The sequence below is a fragment of the Furipterus horrens genome, unplaced genomic scaffold, assembly GCF_987537825.1.
Source record: "Furipterus horrens unplaced genomic scaffold, mFurHor1.1.pri manual_scaffold_5, whole genome shotgun sequence".
Lineage (NCBI taxonomy): Eukaryota > Metazoa > Chordata > Mammalia > Chiroptera > Furipteridae > Furipterus > Furipterus horrens.
The window spans coordinates 116,432,602-116,449,067 of NW_028327175.1; the positions used below are offsets into that span (position 1 = coordinate 116,432,602).

At 39.5% G+C, this 16,466-nt stretch overlaps 1 long non-coding RNA gene across 1 annotated transcript; it reads left to right on the forward strand.

The window, feature by feature from the left end:
* The first annotated feature begins 202 nt into the window (after positions 1-202).
* LOC150009365 (uncharacterized) lies at positions 203-3,343 on the forward strand. Its single transcript, XR_016511360.1, has 2 exons — positions 203-301; positions 3,244-3,343. It is a non-coding gene; the product is annotated as an uncharacterized LOC150009365 (long non-coding RNA).
* Positions 3,344-16,466: the final 13,123 nt, after the last annotated feature.

The following is a 16,466-nucleotide window of genomic DNA, read 5'->3' on the forward strand; positions in this document are numbered from 1 at the left end:
TGGCTGGGTTGGTTGGAGCATCATCCCACAGATGGAAAGGTAATGGGTTCGATTCCTGGTCAGGGCACATACCCAGGTTGCGGATTTTATCCCCAGTGGGGCCACATGCAGGAGAGCAACTGATAGATGTTTCTGTCTCACATTGATACTTCTCTCTCACACTGATGTCTCTCTCTCTCTCTCTCTCTCTTTCTCGGTGCACTGAAAAAAATATGCTCAGGTGAGGGGAAAAAATTAAGAGTAATTAGAAAGATCTACACAATACAGCACAATAAAGGACAAGAGAACACTGATGAGTAAGGTGGGTATGTAAAATGCAGACCTTGAAGTCCTACATACTTTCTAGAGATGGGCTGCAAATTTAGATCCAATCTTTCCAGAATCCACTTTGAAGAGAGTTTGTGTATCAGAGTGGCTAAGTGTCGCCTGGTGTTCCATTGTCCACTCCTCCTTGTCTCCTTCTTCTATAAAGTAACTGCTTTATTAAATTTTCTTGTAGTAATAGAACCTTACCCTCCATAGCAGGTAAATAGCTATAAACTAGGTTTATATTTCTTGGCCTCCCTTGGGGCAAAGGTGAGGCTATGTGCCAAAGTTTTTACCAATGGACAAGAGTGAAAATGGGGTAGGCATCTTCTGTGTCATGTCCTCAAAGGGAAATCGCTTAAATGTTAACAATTGGTGAAGCTTGGCAAAGGGTACATAGGTGTTTACTGCATTCTTTCAAATAATCCCACTTGAAAATGTTTAAATAAAAAGATAGGGTTTAAAAAAGGAAATTGCTTGCTTTCCTTGTCCTCTCTCCCTCCTTTCCCCATGGATGCAGTGGTGAGCCCCTTCAATCATACAAGAGAGGCAAAACCCTGCGTAGGTCCTTGCTACTCAAAGTGTGGTTGGTAGTCCACAGCATCAGCATCACCCCGGAACTTGTTAAAACTGCAGAACCTCAAGCCTCACCCAGATTGACTGAATCATAATTTGCATTTAACTAAGACTCCACATTTAACAGATTCCCTAAGTGATTTATATGCATATTAAAGTTTGAGAAGCACTCCCTAGCTGATGACAGAGGAACAACAAGTGAGCTTAAAATGAGTTTAAGATGAACTGTCAAAACTAAGAGGAGGCTACATATTCATTTAAACTTTAAAAACACTTTTTAAACACAAATGAGAAAATAATAACATTAGCTCTTTTTCCAAAGCCTACTAAGTGCCACACACTGTATTAAGCGTCTTATACAGAATTTCATTTATCCTCAGGACAATTGTTTCAGTTAGGTATTATGTTACTTCAGGGTTATTAAGGATAGTCGTTCTAAAAAGAAAAAATTCCCCCTTCTCCCACTGTGTGAGTGGTATTGACTCCACCCTCAAAATGGTCTTAATCTGTGCTAACCAGTTAAGGTCAGCTATTCCCCCTTGGCTTGGTGATTGGCTTAGAAAACCCAGCAAGTGGGAACGGCATCTCTTGGTCACAAGGATTGGTTCAGAAAGGTCTAATAAGCACTGAGTTCAGTATTGATTGGAACCCCCACCAGTTTTTGCCTTCCTGGTTTCTTTTTCTCTCTTTTTAGTGCGTTTTCAGATATTTCTTCCACTTGATCTAAGAGACCACTGACTTTGTGATGAGCATCCTCTCCTTCAGTTTATCTATTGAATTAAATAAAAAACAAAACAAAACATCCTGTTCAGTTCCAGAAAGCTTCCATCAAATCTCCAGTTCTTGTATTGGAGGTAGTGCTGTCATCTGTCTCCTCCATTTTGTTTCTGAGAATTCTGCCTACTCCCCCTCCCTCTTACTGCAAGGTCCCTTCAGGTTTATTACTATTTTTCTCTTGCCTACTCATGGCTCTTTTTACCCTCTGGCCATGGGTCAAGCAGAGAGATAACTAGATGCACTATCAGTGGGCAAAGCCAGCAGCCTCTACCCCTATAGTCTAGCCACACTCCAAGCTGCCAAGTAGAGACAATTCTTGATGGAGCACTTGAAGAAAAATCCTAAATTCCTCCTGAGCTGCAGAACCCTCCCCCCTCTTCAGAGATGGGAAGGTACCCAGGTTCTTCTGGGCCACAAAGTGCAACAAGCTACCTTCTACATGGGCAGGCTCTGCCCTTCCAGAGCCCTGGCTTAATTACTCTGCTAATTATGGAAGTAATACATGCTCTAACAAATAAGAATTGACTTTCTTTGCAGTCCCGTGAATATCCAAGGCCAAGATATTTTAAGAAATTAAGGCATTTCAATTTCACCTCTCCCTTCAGGTTCCTAGGCTCTCATCTGGTCTCATCTGGTCTCTTACACCAACTTGGGTGATTGCACTGTCTAGAGCACTACTCACTGCTCCATTAGAGGGATGGGGTTGGGGAGAGGGATAGCAGGGTTGCCCCTGCTACCAGATTTCCCCATGAAATACTCAGACATTTGGGTTGTAAATGGAATTGCAACTAACAACCTTGTACAGAAACCTGCACATGATTCAATTATTTCTACAGGAAAAATTCTTAGAATGTTGGTTAAAATTTTTCAAGTGAGAAGGCTCTTATCCCACACATATTTACCAATATGGACTAATATCATTCCTTACCTCTGCAATCTAGGTGAAGATCTCACTATCTTAATGTATTTCTTAGTAAGTTTGATAACTTTTTCCTATTCTTATTAACCATTTATATTTCTTCTTTATATGATTTTTACAGATGTGTCCAACATGATATTTAGATTTTGATTTAATTTGGGGGAGTTTTCTAACATAAACATTTTTTACAGGTATGAATGCCCATGGTAAATTTTTAAAGATTTTGTCTATTTATTTTTAGAGAGAGGGAAAGGGAGGGAGAAAAACATGGATGTGTGAGACAATTATCACTTGCTTGCTTCTTGCACATCCCCAGCTGGGGACCTGGCCCACAACCCAGGCATATGCCCTGACCAGGAATCAAAGCAGCAAACTTTCAGTTCACTGGCCAGCATTCAATACACTGAGCCACACCAGCCAGGGTGCCCATGAAATTTTTTAAAGCAAAATGAAAGGATATATGGAAAAGTAACTTTCCCTTCCTCTCACTCTGGGTGCCACAGTTCTCCAGGTAATCACTGCTACTGGTGTCTGGTATTCTCCCAAAGATCTTATTCACACAGACAGGCAATATTAAATTTTTCTAAATAAAAAGTGAGTGTGAATGAGATGAGGGCCGTGCCTGGATATCAGATTCTATTTCTTCTTTCTTCCCTCATTTACAGATAGCCAAGCACTGTGCTAGGAGCTGTGGGTACAAATGGTGACTGAGATACATTCTCTGCCTTTGAGAAGATGCATGATTACAAGATGGTTTGATAAGGATTTGCTGAGTGTCTGCTACATGCTACTCATTGTATTACAGTGCTTCCTGAATCTATTCATTCCCTTTCCCAATGGCCCTGAAAGGTAGGTATTGCTGTCCTATTTTACAGATGATGAAAGAAACCCACCCCAACCAGGTCTTTCTAGCATGCAGAATGAAGCTTCTTTCCCCAGCAACACCATGAAGAATGAAAGTCAAGGAACAAATGAACTATTCCACCATTTAAAGCCATGATGCCTTCTCTTGGATCATAACTTTCCTGACTCACTCAGGAGGAAAGCTAAGTTTCCAAAAGCAGCCTTTCCTGTAAGACCCTACAGACATTTTTTCAGTATTGTAGAAACAGATTATGAACAAGCCATTTCGTGGCAAGCCCTGGGGACAATCAGTTTGTTGACCAGTACCTTCTCTGCCTGAGAGGACTCTGGAACACCTAACAGCACTCCCAGGAGAGGAGAAAGATTCCCTGAGACAGGCTTGAGTTGGAGTAGATTATTCTGACTCATGGTTCTGAAGGTTTTATTAACATCTGCATAGATCAAAGCCAGTATAACCAGGAACCAAATATTTTGCTTTCAAAGAAATTGTCTTTTGGTGTAAAATGATGCAGGTGTGTGAGGGATCACTAGGGATGGTACTGCTTGCTGCAATTAGAACCAACACAGAGATGACAGAGATAATTACAATAATTATTCCTATTTTGTAGACCATGTGGTCACTTAGCCTGGGCTCAAGAGAGACAGGCTAGTATATTGGGATGGTCTGGCTCTCCACTTATATTGCCAGTGTATACTGAGACTGGGCTTACCAGTCATACTCACAAGACCGAGGCTTAAACCAAATGATGCCAAATGCTGGTTTATTTGTTTTGTAGTTAAGAGTCATTCAAATACTTGTATCCCTGCTCCAGACACTTCTCCTCTATAGTATTCATGGGAATCTAGATTACCAGCCAGAAAGTTCTTGGTGAGAAGGGTATAAGGAAGAAAAGCAGAGTCTTTTAGTCAGGCAGCATATGACACAACAGATACTTCTCTAGTGTCAGGAATGCTTGTCCCACAAGTCCAGTGTCCTTGTGTCTGTGCAGTGCTAGAAGGGATGCCAGCCTTTTAATTACTCTTCTTCTCTTAGCTCCATTCACACTAGGTCCCTCTAAACACATTCCTTTCCAGATCATAAGTCATGTCTTGATTAACTTTCCAGGCTTCAGTTAAGATTACTTATTTCTGAGTTGCGACAGCTCTACCTAAGACACAGAGGAAAACAAACAAAAGAGCCAGTCAAGATGAGGAGACAGAGTTATGGCCCAAAAGAAAGAACAGATAAAGGTTCCAGTGCAAGAACTAAACGAGGAGGAAATAGCTAACCTAACAGAGTTCAAAACACTGGTGATAAAGATGCTCACAGGCTTGATAGATATACTTAAGTATGGCAAACACACAAGGGAAGAAGTGAAGGCTATGCTAAATGAAATGAAGGAAAACCCACACAAAACCAATAATGAAGGGAAGGAAACTGGGGTTTAAATCAATGATTTGGAACATAAAGAAGAAATAAACAGTCGACCAGTACAGAATGAGGAAACAAGAATTGAAAAAAAATGAGAAGCTTAGGAACCTCTGGAAAAACTTTAAACATACCAACATCTGAATCATAAGGGTGCCAGAAAGAGAAGAGGAAGAGCAAGAAATTGAAAGCTTATGTGAAAAAACAATGAAGGAAAATGTCCCAAATTTGACAAAAGAAATAGACAAGTCCAGGAAGCACAGAGAGTACCAAACAAGATACACCCAAAGAGGACCACACCAAGACACATCATAATTAAAATGCCAAAGATTCAAGATAAAGAGAGAATCATAAAAACAGCAAGAGAAAAGCAGAGAGTTACCTACAAATGGGGTACCTATAAGGCTCTCAGCTGATTTCTCAAAAGAAACTTTGCAGGCAAGAAGGGACTGCCAAGAAATATTCAATGTGATGAAAAGCAAGGACCTACAACCAAGATTACTGTATCCAGCAAAGCTATCATTTAGAATGGAAGGGCAGATGAAGTGTTTCCCAGACAAAGTAAAGGTAAAGGAGTTCATCATCACCAAGCCGTTATTATATGAAATGTCAAAGGGACTTACTTAAGAAAAATATAAATATTATGAACATTAAAATAACAAACTCACAACTATCAACAACTGAATCTAAAAAATAAAACCAAATCCAACTAAGCAAAGCAGAATAGGAACAGAATCATAGGTATGGGGATAATTTGGAGGGCTATCAGCTAGGAGGGGGAAGGGAGAGAAATGGGAAAATGGTGCAGGGATTAAGAAGCATAATTGGTCGGTACAAAATAGACAGGGGGAAGTTAAGAATAATATAGGAAAGGGTAAAGCCTAAGAACTTATATGGACCACCCATGGACATGAACTAAGGGGATGGGATTGTTGGAGGGATGGGGGGTACTGGGCAGAAGGGAGCAAAGGGAAAAAAATTGGGACTACTGTAAGAACATAATAAAATATACTTAAAAAAAGAGATTACTTATTTCTACAGAAACATGATTTTATTTCCAGTTTCCCAGATTAATTCTCAAAATTCAGCCTTATTCTTCTCTTCTGTGTCCTTTGGAAACACGTCATTACTGGAAGTGATATGTGGACTACATTAATGTTTCTGATTGCTAAAGCATCAATATATAATTTATTTTAAAACTTTTTAAATTATAAAGTTCATACTATTTGAACACTTCTTTTATGCTAAGTGTTGTATAACATATTACCTCATTTAATCATCCCAAGAATCACATGAGGTACTTACAATTATTATTCCCAGTCTGCAGATATGGAAAGTGAGGCTTAGAGAGGTTAAATAAATAACCCAAAATGTTAGGGTTGTTAGGAGGAATTACAACCAAGGAAATATAAATCCAGAGCCCTGATTTAATTACTCTGATAATTATAGAAGATATATATACCCACTGTAACAAATAAGAAAAATATAGAAAAGTAGGGATATCCAAGATGGCTGAGGACTAAGTGGAAGCTACACTAACCTTCCCAGGACCAAACTGGAATTACAACTTAATGGTGGAGAAATCATCCAGAATAACCAACTGGACACTAGCTGGACAGAAGCCTTATAACCATAAACAGACAGAATAGGCTGCATCATCACAACATGACGGGTAGGAAGTGTGGAGACACAAGAGGGCTGGCTGGGTTCCCATGGATGGAAGCTAAAGGGACGGAGAAACATCTCAGCAGCCAGAGGATCTGCCAGGGTGGTGTCTAAATCCCCAGCTGGGCTTCCCAACCTACAGCAACAGATCAGAAAGTAAAATAGCATCCAGCTGTGAAAAGCAAAAAGCCTCAGGGTTTTTTTGCTGGCCTGAGAGAAACTGCTGGAGACAAACATCTCTTAAAAGGACTACGTATGAAAAAGCATTGGCACCCACTTACCCTGGGCTCAAGCAGAGAGAGGGCAGAGTGGATTAGAGATGCTTAAGGGGAGTTTGGGGCAGTGGCTTTGAGGAGAGAACTGAGGGAGTAACTGACCAGGTCCCAGTGCTGACTCATTCCCCATTCTGCAGGCAGACCATTCCCCTCCAAGTGGCATCAGCCTGAGAGGAAGCAATAGCCCCGCCCTCAGGAATTAATCTTCCCCGCCCTCAGTGCTTAAACCTGATGGCTGATCACAGGTTGAATAAATTAACAACTAAAGGAGACAGACAAAGACAGTAGATCTCTGGTAGTCTCGAACAGGCTGCCTAGGCCCAGACTGGGATATGATCTGATGCCACCAAGGGAAGATCCAGGAAGTAAAGAAAGTGCACCTCTACAACAGTATACAAGATGTGGTGGGAGGAAGTGACTCTCAGTCAGCTAGCTGAAGGGAGGGACCCACACCAAAGGCCACCACAACAACCAAAACCCAAGTACAGCCAGACAGCCCAAATAAACAGCATAACAGGCATCGTTAGAGTGTCAAGTTCAGGAGATCAAGGAGACTGCACCACTGATTCCCATAGGTCTCCTACCACAGAAGGTCACGACACAGAGACAGGAAGTCAATGCAGATCAATCTAAGAAGCAGAAACAAGAAGAGTCACAAAAAATGGGGAGACAAGGAACCTCACATCAAAAGGAAAGGAGGAATCCCCAGAAAGAGTGCTAAATTAAATAGAGGTAAGCAAACTATCAGACATGGAATTCAAAATAATGATTATAGAGAAGCTCAATGAGCTCAGCCAGCTCAAAGAAATCTACAAAAAACTCCAGGGAAACTACAAGGAATTTACTGAGAACTACCCCAGCATTCAAAAGGACAGAGAAACTATCAATAAGAGCCATGAGGAAATGAAGAATACAATTTCTGAATTGAAGAACATGGGAAAGGAATCAAAAGCAGTTTAGATGAAGCAGAAATTTGGATCAGTAAGCTGGAGGACAACGTAGAGAAAAAAATTCCCAGACAGTTTAACAAAATGAAAAAAGACTGAAAAAGAATGAAAAGGTTTTAAGAGAGATGCAGGACAACATGAGACATAATAATATCCATATCAGAAGAATACCAGAAGGAGAAGAAGAGGAGCAAAGAATAGAAAACCTGTTTGAAAGAGTAAAGACAAAAAACTTCCCTAACTTGATGAGAGAAAAAGTCACGCAAGTCCAGGAAGCACAGAGGGTCCCAATGAAGATGAACCCAAACAGGCCCACTCCAAGATACATCATAATTAAAATGGCAAAACTCAAAGACAAAGAGAAAATTTTAAAATCAGCAAGAGAGAAACAGCTAAAAGCACACAAAGGAGCTCCATAAGGCTATCATCAGATTTCTCAACAGAAACACTACAAGCCAGAAGGGAATAGCAAAAAATATTCCAAGTATTGAAAAACAAAGGCCTACAACCAAGACTACTCCACCCAGCAAAGCTCTCATTCAAAATGGAGATGAAATAATGAGTTTCCCAGACAAAAGAAGGCTAAAAGGATACATCTCCACCAAAACAGCATTACTAGAAATGCTAAAGTATCTACTTTAAGAAGATGGAGAAACAGATAGAGACAGGGAAGAACACAGGTACAAAGGGGAAAAATGACAGTGAATAAGTACCTATCAATAATAACCTTAAATGTAAATGGATTAAATGCACCAATCAAAAGACATGGGGTAGCTGAATGGATTAGAATGCATGACCCATGTATATGCTGTCTACAAGAGACCCACCTCAGAACAAAAGATCTACACAGACTGAAAGTGAAGGAATGGAAAAAATATTTCAAGCAAAGGACATGAAAAAAAAAAAAAAAAAAAAAAAAGCCAGGGTAGCAATACTTATATCAAACAGATTTCACAACAAAGACGATAAAAAGAGACAAGGAGGGACAATTCATAATACTTAAAAAAACAATCCATCAAGAAGATATAACCCTTTAAGAATATATGCAATCAACAGAGGAGCACCCAAATATATAAGGAAAATCTTGGAAGACTTCAGGAAGGATATCGACAGCAACACACTCATAGTAGGGGACTTTAACACCCCATTATCAACAATGGTCAGATATACCAAGCAAAGAAGCACCAAGGATATTGTGGCACTGAACAACACTCTATATCAAATGGACTGAATTGATATATACAGAACCTTTCATCCCAAAGAAGCAAAATATACCATCTTTCCAAATGCACATGGAACATTTTCAAAGATAGACCACATGGTAGGACACAAAACAAGCCTCAACAAATTCAAGAAAATTGAAATTATATCAAGCATCTCCTCATATCACAATGGCTTGAAACTAGAAACCAACCTCAAAGAAAAAACTCAAAAACATTCAAATTTATGGAGATTGAATATATGCTATACAATAATGAATGGGTTAACAATGACATCAAGAAAGAAATAAAAAAGTTTCTGGAAACAAATGAAAATGAACACACAACCCAGAACCTATTGGACAGAGGGAAGACAGTCCTGAGAGGAAGTTCATAGGCCTACCTAAAAAGGATTGAAGAATCTCAAATGAACAACCTAACCCTACATCTACAAGAACTAGAGGAACAACAATAAACAAAGCCCAGAGCAAGTACAAGGAAGGAAATAGTCAAGATCAAAGGAAAATTAAATGACATAAAAACTAAAAGAACAATTCAAATGGTCGATAAAACCAGGAGCTGGTTCTTTGAAAAGATAAATGCAATCAAAAAGCCTTTAACCAGACTCATCTAGAAAAAAGAAAGAGGACCCAAATAAATAAAATCAAAAATGAAAGAGGAGAAATCACAACCGATACCATAGAAATACAAAGGATTGTAAGAAATTACTATGAACAATCATATGACAAGAAATTTGACAACCTTGGTGAAATGGACAAATTTCTGGAAACATAATATTCCAAAACTGAATCAAGACGAAGCAGAAAACCTGACTAAACCAATAACAACTACTGAAATTAAAGCAGTAATCAAAAAACTCCCAGCACACAAAACCCCTGGACCAGATGGCTTCGTGGGTAAATTTTACAAACCATTTAGGGAAGAACTAAATCCTATCCTTTTCAAACTGTTCTAAAAAATCCAAGAAAAGGGAAGACTCCCAAACTTTTTCTATAAGGCCAGTATTATCCTAATTCCAAAACTAGGTCAAGACACAACAAAGAAAGAAAATTACAGGCCAGTATCACTGATGAACATAGATGCTATCCTTAACAAAATACTGACAAACCAGATCCAGCAATACATTAAAAAGATCATACACCACGATCAAGTGGGATTCATCCCAGGGATGCAAGGGTGGTATAATATTTGCAAATCAATAAACATAATACGCCACAGAAACAAAATGAAAGACAAAAATCACATCATTATGCCAATAGATGCTGAAAAAGCATTGATAAAGTTCAGCACCCATTTATGATGAAAACACTCAGCAAAATGGGAATAGAGGGAGCATACTCAACATAATAAAGACCATATATGAGAAACCTGTCGCCAAGATCATACTCAACGGGCTTTCCTCCTAAGATCAGGAACAAGACAAGGATGTCCACTCTCTCCACTATTCAACATAGTTTTGGAAGTTCTAGCCACAGCAATGAGGCAAAAAAAAAAACGAAATAAAAGGCATCCATATTGTGAAAGGAGGAAGTAAAATGGTCATTATTAGCAGACATGATACTGTACATAGAAAACCCTATAGACTCCACTAAAAAACTACTCGACCTGATAAGTGAATTTGGCAAAATAGTAGGGTACAAAGTCAATATTCAGAAATCAAAGGCATTTCTGTACATCCACAATGTAATATCAGAGATAGAAACTAAAAAAAAAAAAAAAAAAAAAAAAAATTCCCATTTACTATAGCAACAAGCAAAATAAAGTACTTAGGACTAAACTTAACCAAGAAGGTAAAAGACCTGTATGCAGAAAACTGCAGAACACTGAAGAAAGAAATTAAAGAAGATACAAATAAATGGAAGAATATGCCATGTTCATGGATTGGAAGAATTAATATAATTAAAATGTCCATAATATGCAAAGCAATTTATAGATTCAACGCAATCCCTATTAAAATACCAATGACATATTTCACAGACCTAGAACAAATACTTCAAAAGTTTATATAGAATTTATATGACCTCAAATATCCTCAGCTATCTTAAGAAAGAAAAAAGTAGGAGGAATCACAATACCTGATATCAAACTATATTACAAGTCCACAGTAATCAAAACAGTCTGGTACTGGCATAAGAACAGACATATAGATCAATGGAACTGAATAGAGAACCCAGAAATAAACCCAGGTCTCTATGGTCAATTAATATTTGACAAAGAGGGAAGGAGCATAAAATGGAGTGAAAATAGCCTCTTCAACAAATGGTGTTGGGAGAACTGGACAGGGACATGCAAAAAAAATTAAACTAGAACACCAACTTACACCATACACCAGAATAAACTCAAGATGGATAAAAGACTTAAATGTAAGCCATGACAACATAAAGGTAATAGAGGAAAATATAGGTAGTAAAATCTCAGATATCCCACACAGCAATATCTTTGCCACTATATCTCCCAGGGCAAGGGAAATAAAGGAAAGAATACACAAATGGAACTACATCAAACTAAAAAGTTTCTGCTCTGCTAAAGAGAACATCAGCAAGATGAAAAGGGAACCAAATGTATGGGAGAACATATTTGCCAATGGTACCTTGGACAAGGGTTTAATCTTCAAAATATATAAACAACTTACATGACCCAACACCAGGAAGACAGACAATCCAATTAAAAAATGGGCAAAGGACCTGAATACACACTTCAGAAGGATATACGGAGGGCCCATAGGCATATGAAAGAATGCTCAACATCACTAGCCATCAGAGAGATGTAAATTAAAACCACAATGAGATACCACCTCACACCAGTCAGAATGGCCATCATTAACAAATCAACAAAGCACAAGTGTTGGTGAGGATGTGGAGAAAAGGGAATCCTAGTCCACTGTTGGTGGGAATGCTGAGAGGGGCAGCCACTGTGGAAAACAGTATGGAATTTCCTCAAAAAACTAAAAATGGAACTGCCTTTTGATCCTGCAATTCCACTGCTAGGATTATACCGAAAGCATCCTGAAACCCCAATTCAGAAGAACCTATGCACCCATATTTTCATAGGAGCGCTATTTACAATAGTCAAGTGCTGGAAACAGCCTAAGTGCCCATCAGTGGATGAGTGGATCAAAAAACTGTGGTACATTTACACAATGGAGTACTATGCAGCAGAAAGAAAGAAGGAACTCCTACCCTTTGCAACAACAAGGATGGAACTGGAGAGTATTATGCTTAGTGAAATAAGCCAGGTAGTGAAAGAAAAATACCATATGATCTCACCTAATACAGAAACCTAATGAACAAAACAAACAAACAAGCAAAATAGAACCAGAGGCATGGAAACAAGGAATGGACTGACAGTGACCAGAGGGTAGGGGAGAGGGAGGAGGTGAGGCAAGAAGGGGAAGGGTCTAGTCAAGGAACATGTACAAATGACCGTTGGACATGGACAACAGGGTGGGGATTGACTGTGGGAGGGAGGAGGGACAGGGCAGGGGAGAGCAATGGGGGAAAGATGGGACAACTGTAATAGAACAAAAATTTTTTAAATGGGGAAAAGCCCCATCTACACACAAACACACGTATAAAGAAGAGAAAAATTACCCTTTCCTATTTATTCAAAGGTGATCATTCAACATTAGTATGTCTCCTTATTGCTCTTTTCAGTACATTTTTTTAAAGAATTAATTTATTTATTTTTAGAGCGAGGGGAAGGGGGAAAGAGAAGGAGAGGAACATCAATGTGTGGTTGCCTCTTAACGTGGTCCCATCTGGGGACCAGGCCTGCAACCCAGGCATGTGCCCTGACTGGGAATTGAACTGGTGACCTTTTGGTTCGCAGGCTGGCACTCAATCCACTAAGTCACACCAGCCAGGGCATCAGTACATTTTTAATAATTATGGCTTTTGCATACACTTTTTTATCTCATTTTTAAACTTGAAATGGAAGCATTTCCTCATGTTAAAAACTCCTTATAAATATCATCTTCATTGGCTGCAGTCTTTCCTCCTACTTAGACATTAGGTCATTTCCAATTTTTATCTACTGTAAATAATTCTGCAATGACCACCTTCATGTTTTTCCATACATTTCCATTAATTTTTTCCCCCCTTTTCAACATATTTTCTTAGGATAACATGGCACTTATTGCCAGTTGTCCTTGATGTCTATTTTCTCCTTTTTCATAATAATAGAACTTGTGCTTTTTACCCAGGCATGGGCTACCATGCTTCGAAGCCTCCCTTGAGCTAGGTGTTATGTGACTACGTGACTAACTTCTAGCTAATGGGATGTGAACTGAAGTGGCAGGTGCAATCTCCAAGTTCTGCCCTGGAAAAGAAGGGACATACCCTCCCTTTCCCCTTGCTACTGGCTGCAATGCAGATGTGGCAATGAGCCATACTGGACTAGAGTCGTGAACAAAAAGACCCTAATGACAGTGGAGCACAAAGCATAAGTAGCTTGGGTCCCTAACAACTTTCAAGAGCATAGCTACCATACTAGCTTGCATTATATGTGAAAGAAAAAAAATTAAGTATATTTTATTGACTATGTTGTTACAGTTGGCCCAATTTTTTTCCTTTGCTCCTCTACCCAGTATCCCCTTCCCTCCAGCAATCCCACCCCCCTTAGTTCATATCCATGGGTCGTGCATATAAGTTCTTTGGCTTCACCCTTTCCTATATTATTCTTAACTTCCTCCTGTCTATTTTGTACCTACCAATTATGCTTCTTAGTCCCTGCACCATTTCCCCATTTCTCCCCTTCCCTCTCCCAGCTGATAGCCCTCCAAATGGCCCCTGTACCTATGATTCTGTTCCTATTCTGGGTTGCTTGGATGGATTTTGTTTTTATTTTTTAGATTCAGTTGTTGATAGTTGTGAGTTTGTCATTTTAATGTTCATTGTTTTGCTCTTTTTCTGAAATAAGTCCCTTTAACATTTCATATAAGGGCTTGGTGATGATGAACTCCTTTAGCTTTACCTAGTCTGGGAAGCACTTCATCTGCCCTTCCATTCTAAATGATAGCTTTGCTGGATACAGTAATCTTGGTTGTAGGTCCTTGCTTTTCATCACATTGAATGCTTCTTGCCAGTCCCTTCTTGCCTGCAAAGTTTCTTTTGAGAAATCAGCTGAGAGTCTTATAGGCACTCCTTTGTAGGCAACTCTCTGCTTTTCTCTTACTGCTTTTAAGATTCTCTCTTTATCTTGAATCTTTGGCATTTTAATTATTATGTGTCTTGGTGTGGTTCTCTTCGAGTCTATCTTGTTTGGTACTCTCTGTGCTTCCTGGACTTGTATATCTATTTCTTTAACCAAATTTGGGAAGTTTTCCTTCATTATTTTTTCACATAAGTTTTCAATTTCTTACTCTTCCTCTTCTCCTTATGGCACCCTTATGATTTGGATGTTGGTATGTTTAAAGTTGTCCCAGAGGTTCCTTAGCCTCTCATTTTTTTTGGTTCTTATTTCTTCATTCTGTACTGGTTGACTGTTTATTTCTTCCTCATGTTCTGTACTGTTGATTTGAACCTTAGCTTCCTTCCCTTTTCCTATGGTTTCATGTGGATTTTCCTTCACTTCACTCAGCATAGCCTGCACTTCTTCCCTTATGCATTTGCCATACTCAAGCATGTCTATCTGTAAGCATCATTATCACCAGTGTTTTGAATTCTTCATCTGTTAGGTTGCCTATCTCCTCATCTGTTAGGTTGGCTATCTCCTTGTGGCTCAGTTCTCCCACTAAAACCTTGATTTGTTCCCTTTTTTGGGCCATCCTTCTCTGCCTCAAGTTGATAGCCTTCTGTGTTTGTTTGCCTCTGTGTCTTAGAGCTGTTGTTCCTGTTATATTGTCAGGGGTGGAACCTTAGGTATTAGTCAGTGTGGGGTGTCCTGTTTCACCTTATTGTGGCATTGTATGTGGGGGAGGGGTCTGAGAGGGAACAATGCCACTTTCTCAGCACTTGCCCCTTTTCCAGGCACCTCTCCCACTTCCCACATGGCGCTGGCTCCCCTCTAGTAATTGCTGTGGTTGTGGTTCCCAGAGTGGGTAGCTCTGCATATGTTCTAGGACTGTGGGGCCCTCTAAACATACTACTGAGAGATGGGCAGTTTTTTCCACTGCCCCAACCTCCACTGATTTTCACAGTCAGAAGCAATGAGGCTTTATTTTCCCTGGCACTGGAGCTGTGAGCTGCATGGTCTGGTCTGGGATCACTCCCCAGGTGTCCCTCCCGACTTTCATAATGTGTGAGTGGGCTTTCCGTTGGCCAGCCACCACCAGTGCCTTGTTGCCACTGCCACTGCTCCTACCACACCACGTCATTCCACCCTTCCTACCTGTCTGGATGAGTATTGCTTCTTTATATCTTTGTTGGACTTCCATGCAGTTCAATTTTCTGGTAGTTCTGGTTGCTTTTAGTTTTGAGGTAGTTGTATTCCTTCTTATTCTTGTGGAGGGTGGTGAAGCGTGTCTACCTATGCCTCTATCTCGACCGGAAGTCCCTGGATTTTAAAATTTTTGAATTTAAAATGTTTCACTTGAATATATAACAGATATATACTCAAGCACCTGATTTTTAAAAAAATCAAGTTAGGCATATAACTCAGTCTTATTCTTTCAATCTTGGTCTATTTTAGACTTCATAACTGATCTCTTTGCTTTCAGCAATTATCAAGCTTTCTAGCTTCTTTCTTGCTCTACTTTCTTAGTTTTGGTAGTTGGAAGGTCTAGGGAAGATTCTGTTTCCTTTCCCATTTCAGAGATATGAGTTATCCATTGAGTTTATGCCACAAACTTCATTTTTAGCCATTGGAAACTGTTTACCTGTTTGTAATAATGAGAACACAGTTCAAAGGAAAAAGCCACGAGAACCCTTCGCTCTTGGTGAAAGGGCCAAAAATCAAAATCAGGAGAATCTGCGCCTGAAACAAGACATGCCTGAAATAAGAATACCATTAAATATAAACACAAAGGAAGAGGGTAAAGAGGACTACTTGAGCGGCACCATGAATCTATGATGAACATGCTTTTGTTTTAGACAAACAAAAGAGCTGTTAGCTCTTTTAACCATTTATATTGGATTGGTTTAGCCCATAGGGATGTTTGCCCTTATCATTTATACACCTGTTCTTTCAACACCTTTTTCCTTCCTCCTGGAACAGTCAGATGTATCTTTTGGGACCCATTCCCACAAATCCTAGCTCTTATTCTAACAGGTGTCATTTGTGGCATACTGTTAGGTACCTATCTACTTTCTTCTTTTTCTTTTCTAACAGAGCCCTGATTTTGTGCAAATGGATGGTCAAAGGAGGCTAGGTCCTTCCCACAGTGCCAGGTAGTCTTTTTATTCTTGATAATGACTGGGTTAGGATAGATAAGTACATAACACAATGAATTGCCACCTTCACCAACATGCTAAGGATGGCAGAGGAGAAATATGAAAGCACTGGGGCCTTGATGGTGTCACTGAACCACTGAATTATCCAACCTGTAACTACCCTACATTTGAACATGGTTTT